This window comes from Oryctolagus cuniculus, chromosome X (genome assembly GCF_051225735.1).
Source record: "Oryctolagus cuniculus isolate XC-2025 breed Fujian yellow rabbit chromosome X, ASM5122573v1, whole genome shotgun sequence".
In the NCBI taxonomy this organism is placed as follows: domain Eukaryota; kingdom Metazoa; phylum Chordata; class Mammalia; order Lagomorpha; family Leporidae; genus Oryctolagus; species Oryctolagus cuniculus.
Genome location: NC_142888.1, coordinates 131,142,559 through 131,158,312, shown reverse-complemented (window position 1 = coordinate 131,158,312; position 15,754 = coordinate 131,142,559). Strand labels below are relative to the sequence as shown.

Genomic DNA, 15,754 nt, shown 5'->3' with positions numbered 1-15,754 from the left:
TTGGCGTTCTGACGCTGCCGTCGTTTTCCGGCACTTCCTGTTCCTGGACGATGGCGCGGCAATGCCGGCCTCGTGGCCTGCCGCGGACACCGTGCCTAACCCAGCGCCACGGACAGCGGCCCATTCCTGTTCCTACTCCATCCTTTTGAGGTGGGCAACGATTATATTCATCTCTGAACGGGGTTCCTGGGGGTCATGTCTCCTGCCAAGCTAAAAATACTTAGGGGAGACTAGAGACGTGCGCAAATACTAACCAGAGAGTGGTAACGTGCGCAGATACGAATGGCGTATTTATTTAGCGGTCGAGGAATAAATACCCATCGTCTTGTGATTGTGCATCACCCCTCACAGAAAAACCCGTCATGAGCGGGCCAAAGTATTGCCCTAGAACGGGAGAAAGTGTACTTTGTTGGGTGGCCTGTGGTGAAAGGCGAAGAAAACAAGAGCGGCCACCTGAGCGTGTTCAGCTGTAGAAAGCGAGCCTCCCCTCCTACCGCCAGCCCTTCCCATACCCCCCACCGCCTCTCATCTGTCCTCAGTCCCTCCGCCGGCACTTCCCAACCTCGCATCTTTCCTCCGGCCCTCCATTCTGCCCCCCCCACCCCCATTCTTCCCATCAGCACTTTCCACCCTCCGCCTGCCCCGTCTTTCCTCCTGCCAGTCCTTCTGGCCGTCCCTCCATCTTTCCTCCCACCAGCCTTTCCACCCGCCCTCCCCGCAGGACTGCCTGCACCCCAGGACTCCCCTCACCCGCCACCCTTCTCCCTTCCTACCCTGCCTCCCCCGCACCTCCCCTTGCCTGCTCCTGCACCTAGGACTTCCTCCCGTTGGCCCACTCCCTGCTTGCTCCACCTTGCTCCCCCACCTCCTAACCATGGTCTGCGGCAACTAAGGGGGGAAACAAGAGCCACACCTCTGAGCATAGTTGCTCAGCCACGGGCTTTCCTCCATCCAGCCCCAGCCACCCCTCCCGCACCCGCCTGCCCCCTTCCCCTTTTCAACCACGGCTTACCCGCTCTCCCACGACTACCCCCGCACCCACCTCCCACTGCCTCCCCATGCCTCCCTCACCAGCCCCCCTCCTTGTTCCGCCCCCCTTTGGCCTCTCTCCTCCTCCTTCTGCCTCCTGCCCCCCCCACCGCCCCCCATGCTGCCTCCTCCCCCTCTGCCACTTGTTTCTGAGGTGCAGTGTGGTACCCCCCATCAGGTACACAGATGAGGTGGAGTCTTAGCGTGCACCCCGGTGGAGGATGCCACAGGTGCGCCCTGGGAGGGTGAGCGTATCAAGCTGCCAGTTCAAGAGACAGACACTGCTTTGCAAGGGTACAAGAGTTACAGCTCGCCTAAACGTCGAATAACTGCCTAGTTACATCATGCCATCTCCTCCCTCCCCTTGGAGAATTCTGTCCCTTGATCTTGAGGGGATGCTGAAGAATGATGATCCATCTTCTAGAGTTACTTTGTACTGGTCGGGGTCATGGACCTTTCGTATCCTGGGAGTGGAAATCTTGCCTGTCTAATCTAGTGCGTCTATGTGAAGAGGCAGAAGATCTCTGTCTGCTTGTGCCAGTGGTGTGGCCCCTGCATGGTCATCATTACTTTGGTCACTCAGCACGAGCATAATTGGAAAGACAGACCATAGGTGGGATCCTCTTAAGAAAGGGAGCATTTATTGTTTCCCAAATAGTGGGGACTAATAGGCTTTCCTTACCCAAAGTATGGAACCAAGCCTGGTGGTAAAGTTTTTCAATTGTCTCTCTCAGTAAACAGACTGCCCTTAGAGTAAATGTGACACAGTCCATTAATCACCGCACACGTTCCACTTTGTTGTACCAGTATGTATTCTAGGGCTAGTCAGTTGTCCACGATACCTTAGGTATAGCATTCTGAGACTTGAGTATTTGGTGTAAAATCTGGCCTGAAGTCTGGGCTAGGTCGCCACAGGCAATAGACAGTTTTTGAAAGCAGCTTCATGAGACACAGCTGGATCTCCTCTTGTGAGACGAGCACACCAGGGAGTTTTCCTGCCTGTAACAAAGAAATGAGAAGATGGAGGAAAGACGTGTCTCCCACAGTGTGCACTGGCCTTGAGGTGACCAAACGAAATGATTTTACGTATGCTTTAACTTTTTGAAGAGTAGTTGAGGTCTTCAGTTGGCCCACAAGGGTAGGAAGGCTTATCTTATGTACACTTACGAAGATTCAACAAGTAAAAGGTTAAATCCTGACAGATGTACCCAGCTTGGAATACCCTGTATCTTAACTGCAGTGGGAGCGCTGAGTAGCGCCTTGGAAGGTCCCTTCCGTGTAGGCTGTAATTTGGTCAGAAGTGGTTCATCCCTTCCAAGTTTTTAACAGAATGAGCACTCCTGGGGAGCTTGGCAGCTTGTGACTTTTGGGGACTTGTCCCGGGGTAGTTTCTGTTCCCATACTCTTTCAGAGCCTCTAGTGCCTGTCCTACTTTGGCAACATGCTTTTTCTGAGTACTGGGATCAAAGAGAACCTCAGAATTGAAAAGGGTCTTCAATGTAGCGTTTCAAACGTGCTCAGTTTAAGGGCAGCCTTAGGTGCTGTTCTCATCCTGAGCAGGTCAATGGACAATAGATCAGACCGTGATTCTGAGGTTTCTGTTGGCGTAAATGTGACACAGCCCATTAATCACTGCACGTGCTCCACTTTGTTGTACCAGTATGTATTCTTGTGCTAGTCAGTGGTTCATGACTACCTTAGGAAGGGCATTCTGAGACTTGAGGATTTGGTGTAAAATCTGGCCTGAAGTCTGGGTTAGGTTGCCACAGGCAATAGGCAGTTAAGATACGGGGTATTCCAAGCTGTGTGCATCTATCAGGATTTTTCATTATTTGAGTAGGGAGATCAGAGCTTTGCCAGAGTTCATAAAGACCTTAATTAGCTAGAAGTGCTGTGGCAGTGACTGCCCTTAGGCATGCAGGCCATACTGACGACACCCGATCTGGTTACTTAGAAAAGTAGGTCACTGGCCACAAAAGTGGACTCAGCCTCCGAGTGAGTGCACCCAACGCTATTCCCCGTTTCTCTGCGCAAAGAGAGAGACCCACTTGTCCGAGATATTTATTCCTAGTGCCTACAAGTTCTTGAATCCCTTCCGGAAAACCCACTGGTTGCTCCTCTGCCCAGTGAAGAGTGTCTGTGTCAGGACCATTTAAATAGTCTCCTAGATAGATTTGGCTGTCAACCAAATCCTAGAATCCATATCCTACAAAATCCACCCCCCACCCCCATTCCCTGGAACGTCCTTAGCTGTTTATCTTTGGTGGCTCCATGCACAGTACCTTCCTGAACCTTCAGTGAAAGAGCACGTCTTCCTGGGCTCATAATATGTCCTAAGCAGTTTAATTCTTGTTTGGAAATCTGAGCTTTGGTTGGGGAAACGTGTCATTGTCTCCCTAAGGAGTTTAAGATCTAGGTTTTACTTTTATCTGAGTCCTCGTGGGTGGACCTGCAAGTGCGAATGTCATCTGCGTTTTGGAGAATGGCTTCGGTCGTCAGTTGGAGTTCCCTGTGTTCCTTTGCAAGAGCATTACCAAACAAGTGAGGACTATCTCTAAAGCCTTGAGAAAGGACTATCCCAAGTATACTACTCAGTTACATTGGGAGATGAATCAGTCCACTCAAATGTAAGTGGAAACCGGGATTCTGGGAATAACGGTATGTCAGAGAAAGCATCCTTTAGGTCCAGCACTTTGGCATAGTGAGTAAAGCTGCTGCCGGCAGTGCCTGCATCCCACATGGGCGTGATATTCAAGTCCCAGTTTCTCTACTTCTGATCATCTCTCTGATATGACCTGGGAAGACAGTAGAAGATGGCCCAAGTCCTTGGGCCCATGCACCCATGAGGGAGACCCGGAAGAAGCGCCAGGTTCCTGGCTTCGGATCAGAGGAGTTTCGACCAGTGTGGCCAGATGGGGAGTGAAGCAGTAGATGCAAGACCTCTCTCTTTCTCTGTGTCTCCTTCTCTCTGTGTGTAACTCAAATAGATTTCTAATAGACTTTCAAATAGATTTCAAAACGGATTTCAAATAGGATAAATAAATCATTTTAAAAAATGAGGAACCTTGGAGTAGGTGCTGTGGCATACCAAGTAAAGCCACGGCCTGTGGTGCGGGCATCCCATGTGGGCACTGGTTCAAGTCCCAGCGGCTCCACTTCCGATCCAGCTCTGTGCTGTGGCCTGGGAAAGCAGTAGAGAATGGACCAAGTCCTTGATCCCTGCACCCGCGTTGCAGACCCAGAAGCAGCTCCTGGCTCCTGGCTTCGGATCGGCACAGTTCTGACCATTGTGGCCAATTGGGTGTGAACCAGTAGATGGGAGACCTCTCTCTCTCTCTCTCTCTCTCTCTCTCTCTTGACCTCTCTCTCTTTCTCTTTCTCGCTCTCTCTTTCTACCTCTCCTTCTCTCTCTGTGTAACTCTGACTTTCCAATAAAATAAATACATCTCTTTGAAAACTGAGGAACCTCAACAAACTTAGGCTAATTTTACCCATCCTGTATCCATCCTGAAGTCACTGGTGACCTCCATGGGGCTATACCAGATGAACGTACTCTGGCCCCCCCTTTACTGATTCCCAGCAGTGGTCAACACAGTTGACTACTGTACTTCTTCTCGTTGCTTTCCTCCTGTCTCCTTTGTCCTCCATAACTACGTGTTGCTTCTGCGCTCCTCTTTGCACTCTGTGAGTCTGTCAGTATCTTGGTTAACCCCACCTCCCAAGTGGCCCTGACATGCTGAGAGTTTCATGGGACTCCGTTTGGCTCAGTTCTCTCCTCGCTGTACAACTCACTGTTTCTCTCAACATGTTCGTATATGCCCATTGCCACCTTTACCATTTACATCAGAGTTTCTGAAAACAAGGTTTGCAGACGGGGAAGGGAGATATCAACATTCAGGATCCTTTGCTCGACCCAAGGTTTACCCATTTAACCCTGTTGGTGCAGATGTGAGACCAGCATTTTAAAGAGGGTCTCCAGGTGGTATTTTCTTTTTAATTTTGTAAGGTGGATAAATTTCAAGTATGGTATTGGTCTTTTGGGGACTGGCTTATCTCACTGCACTAAGCATAAGGATCTCCAACTGCATACATTTTGTTGCAAGAGACGGGATTCAACTCATTTTTATAGCTGGATAGTATTCCATAATAAAAACACGCACGCACGCACACACACGCGCACACACACACAAACGCGCACACACACACACACACACCACAATTTCCTTATCCAGTCATCAGTTAAAGGACATCTGGGATGTATCCATGTCATAGCTATTGTTTTTTTTTGTTTGTTTTAATTTTGTTTATTTCTTTTTGACGTTTAATTACTTGTTTCCTCCTACTAATGTTGGGTTTGGTTTGTTGTTTTTCTAGGTCTTTGAGACTCACTGACAGCTCATTTTTTGATACCTTTACAATTTCTTGATGTAGGCAATAATTGCTGTAAATTTCCCTCTTAACACCGCTTTTTCTGTATCCTGTAAACTTTGATACGTGGCATTTGCATCTTCATTCATTCTCAGGAATAGTTTTGTTTCCCTTTTGATGCCTTCTACGACCCACTCTTCATTCAGCAGGTTGTTGTTCCGTCTCCATACATTTGCGTATTTTTTAGAGATTCTTAAGTCGTTCATTTCCAGCTTCATTCCACTGTGGTCAGAGATGATACGTGGTATGATTTCCAGTTTTTTTTAATCTAGTTGATCTGCCCATTGAGGAAAGTGGAGCGTTTAAGTCCCTGATTACTCTTGTATTGGAGTCTATGTCTCTCTTTAGATCCATTAACATTTTCTTTAAATAGCCAGGTGCCCTGGCATTGGGTGCATATACACTTATTATAGTCACATCTTCCTGTTGAAGTGACCCCTTAATCATTACATAGTACACTTGTCTCTTTTAACAGTTTTTGTGTTAAGTCTATTGTGTCTGATGTGAGGTTGACTGCTCATGCTCGTTTTTGCTTTCCCTTACCATGGGATATATTTTCCATGCCTTACTTTCTGTCTACCTGTGTCTTTGTTGGTGAGATGTGTTTCTTATGGGCAACACATAGATGGGTCTTGTTTTTGAATCCATTCAGCCAGTCTGTATCTTCTAATTGGGGAATTTAGGCTGTTCACTTTCAAGTTTACCATTGATAAGTAGTGACTTGGCCTTGCCATTTTCCCATAAATATCCCTATTGTTTGCCTCGGCTTTCTTTCTGCTTTTGCTAGGAGATTTTTCTGCTTTCACCTTCTTTCACAGTGATGACTGTAGTTCTGTGTTTTTGCGTGTAGCACATCCTTAAGCATCTTATGTAAGGCAGGACGAGTAGTGACGTGTTCTTTGAATTTCTGTTTGTTACAGAAAGTCTTTGTTTCGCCTTCCTTCATAAATGAGGGTGTCGCAGGGTACAGTATTCTGGGTTGACAGTTTTTTTCCCTTAGATTTGGACTGTGTCTCTCCATTCTCTGTCCTAGTCTACAGGGTTTCTGATCAGAAATCAGCTGTCAGTCTAATTGGAGATCCTTTGAAGGTAATCTGTTGCTTCCCTCATGCACATTTCAGAATCTTTTCTTTATGCTTTACTGTTGAAAGTTCGACTACAATGGGCCATGGTGAACATTTTTTTCTGCTCATGTCTATTAAGAGTTCTGTGTGCTTCATGTACTTGGATGTCCCTTACTTTAACCAAATTTGGCAAGTTTTCTGTTATTCTTTCATGGAATAGGCCTTCTAATCCATTCTCTCTCTTCACACCTCCAGGAACTCCTAAGACCCATATGTTGGGTTGCTTGATGGTATCCCATAAATCTCAAACACTGTTTTCAATTTTCCTAACTTCTTCTTCTCCTTCTCTTCCCTCTGCTCTTCCTCCTCTTCCTTCTGACATATATTTCTAAAAGTGTGTCTTTAACTCAGATGTTCTTTCTTCTGCCTCACCAATTCTGTTGTTAAGGCTTTCCACATCTATTTTATATGAAATACTGAATTTTTTCATTCCAACTATTTCATTTTGTGCCCCCTTTGGACGCTCTATCCCAAGGGAAAATTTTTCAACCATGTCATACATGGATTTCTTCTCATTGATTTTCTTCTCACTAGTCCTATGATCCTTCTTTTAATTTCTGTTCAGGCATTTCATCAAGCCGTCTTCAGATTCCTAATATTGAAGCGTTGTCACATTACTTTGTGGGAGTCATGCTGTCTTCCTTGTTCTTGTTCCTTGCATTTCTGGGGATTGTTATGATGCATTTGTGGACATACTTGTTGGATTTACTCTCCTGGTAGATTTTAACTTGGAGCTATGCCTCTGTGATTTAGTGGGGTATCTGCTCTTTCAGGGAGCACTGTACAATGCTGAAGGGTGGTGCAAGAATTCAGGGTGACACCAAGTTGGGCATGGTAGATCTCCTCCGTTGTCAGCAGGGGAGAGGCTGTGATCACTCCTGTTGGGGTAATCCCACCCTCACGTCCTCTCTTCCAATGTGACCGATGCCAGTGGTTAGCCCACAGTGGCCAACATAGATAAGATTTCAATAACCGCCCTGCTTTCTGCTTCCTTCCTGTGTCTGAGGCCATCCTTTGGTGGGTATGTGGTCTCAGGTAGCTTCATGACCCACAACGTGGGGGCTCATCTGGAATCTGTGCCTACGTGGAGTTGGGGCTCCGAGAGGGTGGAGAGACATGTCCCACCCAGTTTTGGGCAGCCTGCTCTGCCTGGGTTCTCAATCCCCGTGGAAGCTGTAGACAAATTCGAGGCTGATTGGCCAAAGGCAAAGCAACAGACACACTGGGAGAAATGAAAGCAAGCACTATGGGCCACCAGCTCACTCCATATGTAGAAACAAGGTAGGAAAAATTGTACTTTATAAGTAATGTCCTGGTGGTAGGGCATTTTCTGGGTCAAATGTGTGTCCCTAGAATGTAGCTGAGAAGCAAGCACAAATCTCAGGGTGTGTGAGATATGTCTGAAAGGGTGGGGGGTGAGCACATCAGAAGGCTTTCAAAGGGACCTCCACACACAGTACACATCCACATTGTGTGGATTGACTGTGCCAAGCCCAAAACAAGAAACTAATTTCTAGAGCTATGGAAGAGAGAGCACAGAAAGCTCTCTTCAGCAGTCCCCCAAGAAAGTCCTTTGTGGAGGATGTTTGGATTCTGAAGGGATACCCCTTGGACCAGAGGCAAAAATAAGAAGATGGTTAAATACTGCTGTTGCATTTGGCCAGCACATCCAATGTTAAGGCTTCCAGTGTTCTGCCCTAAATCTGGTTCAGACGAGGGCTGGGTATGCCAGCCTCTAGTTTTGCATGTACACGGTCGAGCCTCGTCTTCCCAGGAGCAGAGAGATTATTCTCTCTGCTCGATGAGAAACCCAAGTTCCATTCTGTTAGCCTCCACTCCCAAGTTTCTTCTATAAAAGGTAAGGAAAGGGACTCCAGGACTAAATCCTGAGATCCCTTACCTCCTATACACCTCAAAATAGAGTCTGAGAGGAGCAACCAGTGAGGGAAGGAGAGCCAGGAGATGATTGGAATGAAGAATCAACTGAAGCATTACTGAGGGAAGCTCAAAAAGTCTTTGTAATCAGGGAGGAGGAAATCAAAACCAAGAGGCAAAAGGCATGATATTTACAGTGGAAGGCACAGTGGACAAGAGACTTGAGAAAAGGTCCTCATAGGGTAATGGAAGCTCACCGTGGCCAGCATGCTATAAAGAATGGAGGAGTAGCTGCTAGAACTGATGAATACACTCTAGAGCAGCTAGGTGCTACAATGGTGTAGAGCTAGTACATTTCAAAAGGAATTGTCCCAATATCATATGTTCTCCCTGATCGGTGACAACTAACAGAGCACCTAAAAGGAAACCTGTTGAAGTGAAATAGAAACTATGAGAAATAATGGCTTGAAAAGCCCTTGTCCTGATTGTCGAGCAACAACTTACTATTTTCTTCCTTTTAGTATTTGTTTGTTCTACTTAGTACCATTGGTTGAACTCTTTCATTAACACACGATTATTCGTAGGTGTTTAAATTTAACTGAAAGGCTGGCGCCGTAGCTCAACAGGCTAATCCTCTGCCTGTGGCGCCGGCACACCAGGTTCTAGTCCCGGTTGGGGTGCCGGATTCTGTCCCGGTTGCCCCTCTTCCAGGCCAGCTCTCTGCTGTGGCCCGGCTATGCAGTGGAGGATGGCCCAAGCCCATGGGCCCTGCACCCGCGTGGGAGACCAGGAGAAGCACCTGGCTCCTGACTTCGGATCAGTGCGGTGCGCCGGCCGCAACGCGCCGGCCGCGGCGGCCATTGGAGGGTGAACCAACGGCAAAGGAAGACCTCTCTCTGTGTCTCTCTCTTTCACTGTCCACTCCGCCTGTCAAAAAAAATTAACTGAAAATGATCCCGTGAAATATAAGAGTGGGAATAAGAGAGGGAGGAAATGCACAGTTCGGCACATGCTCAATCGGATTTACCCTAATGGTAGATTTAGAAATGTGCCAGGGGATTCCAATTCAATCCCATCAAGGTGGCATGTACCAATGCCATCTCACTAGTCAAAGTGATCAGTTTCAGTTCATAATTGATCATAATGATAGGATTAAGTGTCAGAGGGATCACATAAACAAGACTAGTGCCTGCTAATACTGATGAAAAGAGAGAACGATCCAACATGGGAAGCAGGATACACAGCACGTTCATAGAATGGCAGATGTCCTAAACAGCACTCTGGCCTCAGAATCAGCCCTTAAGGCATTTGGATCTGGCTGAAAAGCCCACGAGAGTATTTTAGGCATGGAAAGCCAAGACACTGGCCAAAAAAAAAAAAAAAAAAACCTAAATGAAAGATCTCTGTGAGTGAGATCCCAGCAGAAAGAACGGGCCATCAAAGAAGGAGGTACCTTTCTCTGAAGGGAGGAGAGAGCTTCCACTTTGACTATGGCCTTGTCTAAATAAGATTGGAGTTGGCAAACTCAGGAGGCTTCTGTAGCCTTGGCAGCTCATGACAAGAGCTTCAGGTGATTACTGACGTCATAAATAAGAGTGTCAGTCGTTAAATCAACAACAGGAGTCACTGTGCACTTACTCCCCATGTAGGATCTCTGTCCTTAATGTGTTGTACTATGTGAATTAACGGTATAACTAGTACTCAAACAGTACTTTATACTTTGTGTTTCTGTGTGGGTGCAAACTGTTGAAATCTTTACTTAGTATATACTAAATTGATCTTCTGTACATAAAGATAATTGAAAATGAATCTTGATGAAGAATGGGATGGGAGAGGGAGTGGGAGATGGGATGCTTGTGGGTGGGAGGGTGGTTATGGGGGGAAAATGCCGCTATAATCCAAACGTTGTATTTTGGAAATTTATATTTATTAAATAAAAGTTTTAAAAAAAGGAATTGTCCCGAGTTAGAAAAAGATGATTCCATCATGAACTTAGATGAGAACCAAGGTGGGGGAGGGGGGAGGTCAGGGGTTCCTTTATCACAGGTCTCACCTGAAACCCTTGGTAAATTTAAAAGTGGGACTTCAAGGGGAAGACTTAATATTCCTGGTGGGTTTCAGCCTGATCCTTCCTTGCTTGTCAACCAAAGGGCACAAACTTATCCCAAAAAATTACAGTGTCTGGTGAAAAAAAGGGGAGTATTTCAAGTCCCAGTATTAAAAAAAAAAAAACCAGAAGTTCAAATAAGGTCAGGAGAAATTGAAGTTACCTTCCTATATGTTCCAGAGGTGGGAACTAACCTGCTCAGCGCAGATCTAACTGCTAAATTAGGACTGGGCCTCAGAGTGGATTATGGACAGCTACGAATCCTGATAGATTTCCTTAGAGAAAGGGAAGAAAAACCCATTGACCCCTAAGTACCGATGAAAGGGGAAATGTTGGGGGGGAGGAGGTGGGAAAGATAGTTAAAAATTACACCTCTGAAAATTAAACTCCAGTACCAAAGGAGATAGTTCATAAAAGACAATACCCTCTTTCCAATGAAGGAAGAAAGGGCTACAACCCACAGTAGAGGTTTTCATTAAAGACGGACTGTTAGAACTCTGAGTTGTCCCCATATAACACTCCAGTTCTTCAGGTAAAGATACAATGGGTCTTATAGATTAGTACAGGGTTTGCACGCTATGAACATCGTGGTGCCAAATCCTTACACCTCCCTCAGTAAAATTCCTCATGAACACAAGTGGTTTAGTGTGGTTGCTCTAACGTATACTTTCTGGGCCTGCCCGCTAGACTCAAGAGAGTACAGACCTCTTTGATTTTAAATAGGAAAATCCCCATACAGGAAGAAAACAGCAATACAGATAGACGTATGACCCTAAGGTTTCACTGAGACATCCAACTTATTTGGTCATGTTTTGGAAAAAAAAAATTGGAGCAATTCCTTGCAAGCTGGTGTCTCCCTGCACCTGAGCTCTAGCTGTTGGACTATGTAGATGACCATCCTGATGTTAGGATCGAGGTGTCAGTAGCCACCAGGGATCTACTTAACTTCTTGGCAGATAGGAGCCTACGTGTTTCCAGGCATAAGCTTCAATTTGTAGAAAAGGAAGTAAAATATCTGGGGCATCTGATCGTGAAGGGAAGTGCTGAATCAATCCCAGGAGAAAATCGGTATTGTACACCTCTGCTTGCCTAAAACCAAATGGAAGCTGAGAAAGCCGCTAGACCTAACAGGGTATTGCCAACTATGGGCTGATTCTTACACTCAAAGGACAAAAAGTCATTATTACAAACTTTTGGAGGAAAGTTCTGACCCTTAGAATGGTCCACAGAGGAGGGTCACACAGTAAACGCATTCAAGCAGGCCCCGATGACAGCCCCTATCCTAGCCCCTCCCTCGCTGGAAAAACCTGTTCACCTCTTTGTCACAGTAGATGAGGGTGCACCTCTTGGAGTGCTTACCCAGAGTTGGGGAGGAAAAAGACAGCCTGTGTGGCCTTTGTATCTGAACTACTTGATCATGTCTCTAAAGGATGGCCCGAAATGTGGATGGATGTGAAAGCAGTGGCTGCCACTGCCTTACTGGTGGAAGAAAGCCAAAAATTAACTTTCCGGAGAGCACTCACGATGAGCACCCCACATCAGGTCGGAAGTATCTTAAGCCAAAAAGTTAAATTTCCTTGACATATCCAGTATCCTAAAATATGAAAGCATCCTTTTGGAAAGAGGTGACCTAGTTCTTCTTTTTTCCTTAAAGATTTATGTATTTTTCTTGAAAGAGTTACACAGAGAGAAGGAAAGGCAGAGAGAGAGAGAGAGAGAGAGAGAGAAATGTCTTCCATCCGCTCGTTCACTCCCCAGTTGGCCACAGCGGATGGAGCTGCGCTTATCTGAAGCCAGGAGCTTCCTCCAGGTCTCCCACATGGGTGCACATGGGCCTTAAGAGGTGACCTTAGCAGGAGATGCCTACACAAACCCCGGATTTCTATGGAGGGGAGAAACTGACCCAACAAGACCTAGCATGACTGTTTATACATTGTAGAATATGAAAACAAAGTTAGACCGGTTATTAGAGATACCCTGTTACATGAGGTAATGAGGCTGTTTGTGGATGGGTCATCCCTAGGAATAGAGGAAAAACGACACAGTGTTTGTGCAGCCATTGATGGTGATAGCTGTTCAGTATGTGAAAGGGACAGATTGCCCAACAGCTGGCCTGCTCAGACATCTGGTGGGTTGCACCTGCTTAATTGGGCTCTAAAGCTTTTTGAGAGCCAGGAAGGGAATATTTGCGTGCCCCTCCGGGATACTTATGGTGTGGTACACACTTCTGGAAAAATGTGGACAGAAAGGGGGCTTTTCAATAGCAAGGGAAAGAACTGATTCACAGAGAAATGATTACACAGGTCCTAGAGAGTCATTTGCTCTCTGCTGAAATGACAATGTTCCATGTAAATGGCCACTAAAAAGGGAACCCCCTTGAAGCTGTTGGAAATAGGCTAGCTGATGAAGCTGCTCAATAGGCTTTATCAATAAAAGATTAAATTATACTATTTAATCCCAAGCCACTCCGATAGTATGAAGCCCAATCCTCCAACGACAAAAAGGAGTTAGTTTAAGTAGAGGCTCCTAATGAGGGGAATGACTACTCCTTAACGGGAGAGAAGTGACCAGTAAACCAATGAAGAGGAAATTGATGGCCATATAACTCAAAGGGAGCCATTGGGGCCCTAGGCCTTGTGTGGCACAATACTGAGAGACCATGGCTGTATGGGAATCTATACTGTCGCTAAACAGATGTGCGCAGGCTGTGTAACTTGTTGGAAGGTAAATAATAATAAGAAGAAAATCGGCTGCTGGGGCAAAGGCCCCCAGATTGAGACCATTCCAAGGTATCGGGGTAGACTTCACAAGGTGCCTAAAATTGGGAGATTAGAATATTTGCTTGTGTTTATAGAAAATCTCTCTCACTTTGCCTCTTAGAACAGCCACTGTGTGGAATGTTATTACAGTAATCTTAGAACAAGTTAAACTTAGACTGAGTCTGGTAGAAAATCTCGATTCAGGCAATGGGAGTCATTTTACATCAACAGTGCAAAAGGGGGTCATGGAGGACTCAGAAGTTCAGTGGGACTGCCATACACACTGGCACCCATTCTCCTCATGACGGGTAGAGAGTGGAGAAAAAAAAAAAAAAAACAGCCTCTGAAGAAAAATATGACCGGGTTGGCGCCGGAAGCGTGGCATAGTGGGTAAAGCTGCCATCTGCAGTGCTGGCTTTCCATACAGGCGGCGGTTCAAGTCCCAGCTGCTCCACTTCTGATCCAGCTCTATTCTTTGGCCTGGGAAAGCAGAAGAAGATGGCCCTAGTCCTTGGGCCCCTGCACCCACATGGGAGACCTTGAAGAAACTCCTGGCTCCTGGCTTGGGATAGGCGCAATTCCGGGTGTTGTGCCAATTGGGGAGTGAACCAGCAGATGGAAGAACTATCCCTCTGCCTTTCCTTCTCTCTGTGTGTAACTCTGCCTTTCAAATAAATAAATCTTAAAAATTTGGCTAGCAATGCAGTGTAAACTCCCCTTCCTCTGTACCACGTGCTCAGCAATACCCAACCTCCATTGCCTCTCTGCCCTGTGTTTAGGCATTGTATTGTGTTTAGATTGTGCCTCCAAATTTGCTCAACCAGTGAGGAACTGGGGGAAGGGATCTCCACGTCCTAGGGATACAAGGAATGTAACTTGTGAAGAGTGCCACCTGCTTCCACCTGCTGGCCACCACTCTTGAGACCGGGTTTCAACACACACCTTGCTTTCTGCTGCCTTCATGTATCTGAAGCGATCCTTTGGTGGGTGGTTGGTCTCAGGTGGGCTCATTCCCCACATACATGTTGAAGTTTGGCAGGAAAGCCAAATTGACATCTTCCAATTCTTATCCAAGGACAGGATCTGCTCCTACGTTACAGACCGTTCGTTGTGTCTTTGCATGATTGAATGTGGTTTCCTAGGGTGGCCTTCACCCAAGATTACCTCCCATTTGCCTATTTTGTGACACCCGTTTCTGGAGATTGATCTCTATGTCACGTTGGCATGCAGCTACTGACAGAGCTGATTATTGGGAATATCAGGAGATGGTAACATGTGCTCCAACAGATGATCTACAGATAACTCCCCGTGGAACGACGAGATTCCATGACTTGTCTCCATGCTCGTGCCTAGTAGAGCACATTGTGAATGGCTGGCCTTGCAGTCAGTTCATTGCCCAGTTCCTCGCTCTAATGACCCATGCTAATGACAAAGCACTTTCTCACTGATCTTACCAGAGTGTTGGTGTTAAGATTTGCCAAGGCCGTTTGACAGCCTGCATGGTTCATGCTTCATTTCCTTGTCCCTAGTCTCAGTGGACTCCTGGTGAGTGTCTGGCCTTTAGAGCATTTCTCACCAGAAGAAGTATTGGTGATGGGTCTTGAGGTATGAGGAGGAGCTCGACAGCTGAGTGAGGATGGAAAGGGTGGTTCCAGCAAGAAGCAGAGGCTGGTCCATGCATCAGCTAGGGTGTAAGGAGCACAGAAAACATGCTCACATCTTTACACATCAGGGACATGCAAGTCAGCCACAGTTCAGCGCTTAATGCCTTTCCCTGTGGAAACAAGAAAATGACGATGTGGTGAAGTTGTGAGCTTTACGCATTGCTGCTGGGACTTCAGAATGAGGCAACTTCTGCACAGGACAGTCTGGTAGCTCCCCCAAACATCAAGCATGAAATTAACATAACACTTTCCACGCCTAAGCTTGTACAAAAGAAGTTATGAAGGGGTGTTCAAGCCAATACGTGTTTCTGGTATTTTTTTCAAGTGTATTTGTTTGAATGGCGGGGGAGGGGGGAGGGAGGGAGGGAAGGAGGGAGAGAGCGCTTCCATCTGATGCCTCACTACCCAAATGGCCACAACAGCCAGGGCTAGAGCAGGCTGAAACCAAGTGCCAAGAACTCTATCCCGGTCTCCCACGTGGGTGCAAGGGCCCAAGCACTTGGCCATCCTCTGCTGCTTTCCCAGGACATTAGCATGGAGCTGCATTGGGAGGGGAGCTGCTGGAACTCAAACCGTTGCTCATGTGGGATGCCAGTGCAGGTGATGGTTTATCCCCCTATTCCACCACGCTGGCCCCCTCCGTGAGTTTTTCTGCATGTTCACAGAAGCGCTTCCCAAGGGTCAAGTGGAAACATGCCAACATTTCCCCATTTGGTGTAGAAATTAACCCATATACAGTAGGCCAGCTCTGTGGTGTAGTGCGCTGAG

At 46.6% G+C, this 15,754-nt stretch overlaps 1 protein-coding gene across 1 annotated transcript in view; it reads left to right on the top strand.

The window, feature by feature from the left end:
* The first annotated feature begins 16 nt into the window (after positions 1-16).
* LOC149119763 (uncharacterized) overlaps positions 17-15,754 on the top strand; it is a 41,129-nt gene continuing 25,391 nt past the window's right edge. The window contains exon 1 of the mRNA XM_089324607.1: positions 17-150. The gene's annotated coding sequence lies outside the window, so the exon portion shown is untranslated. The remainder of the gene's footprint in view (positions 151-15,754) is intronic.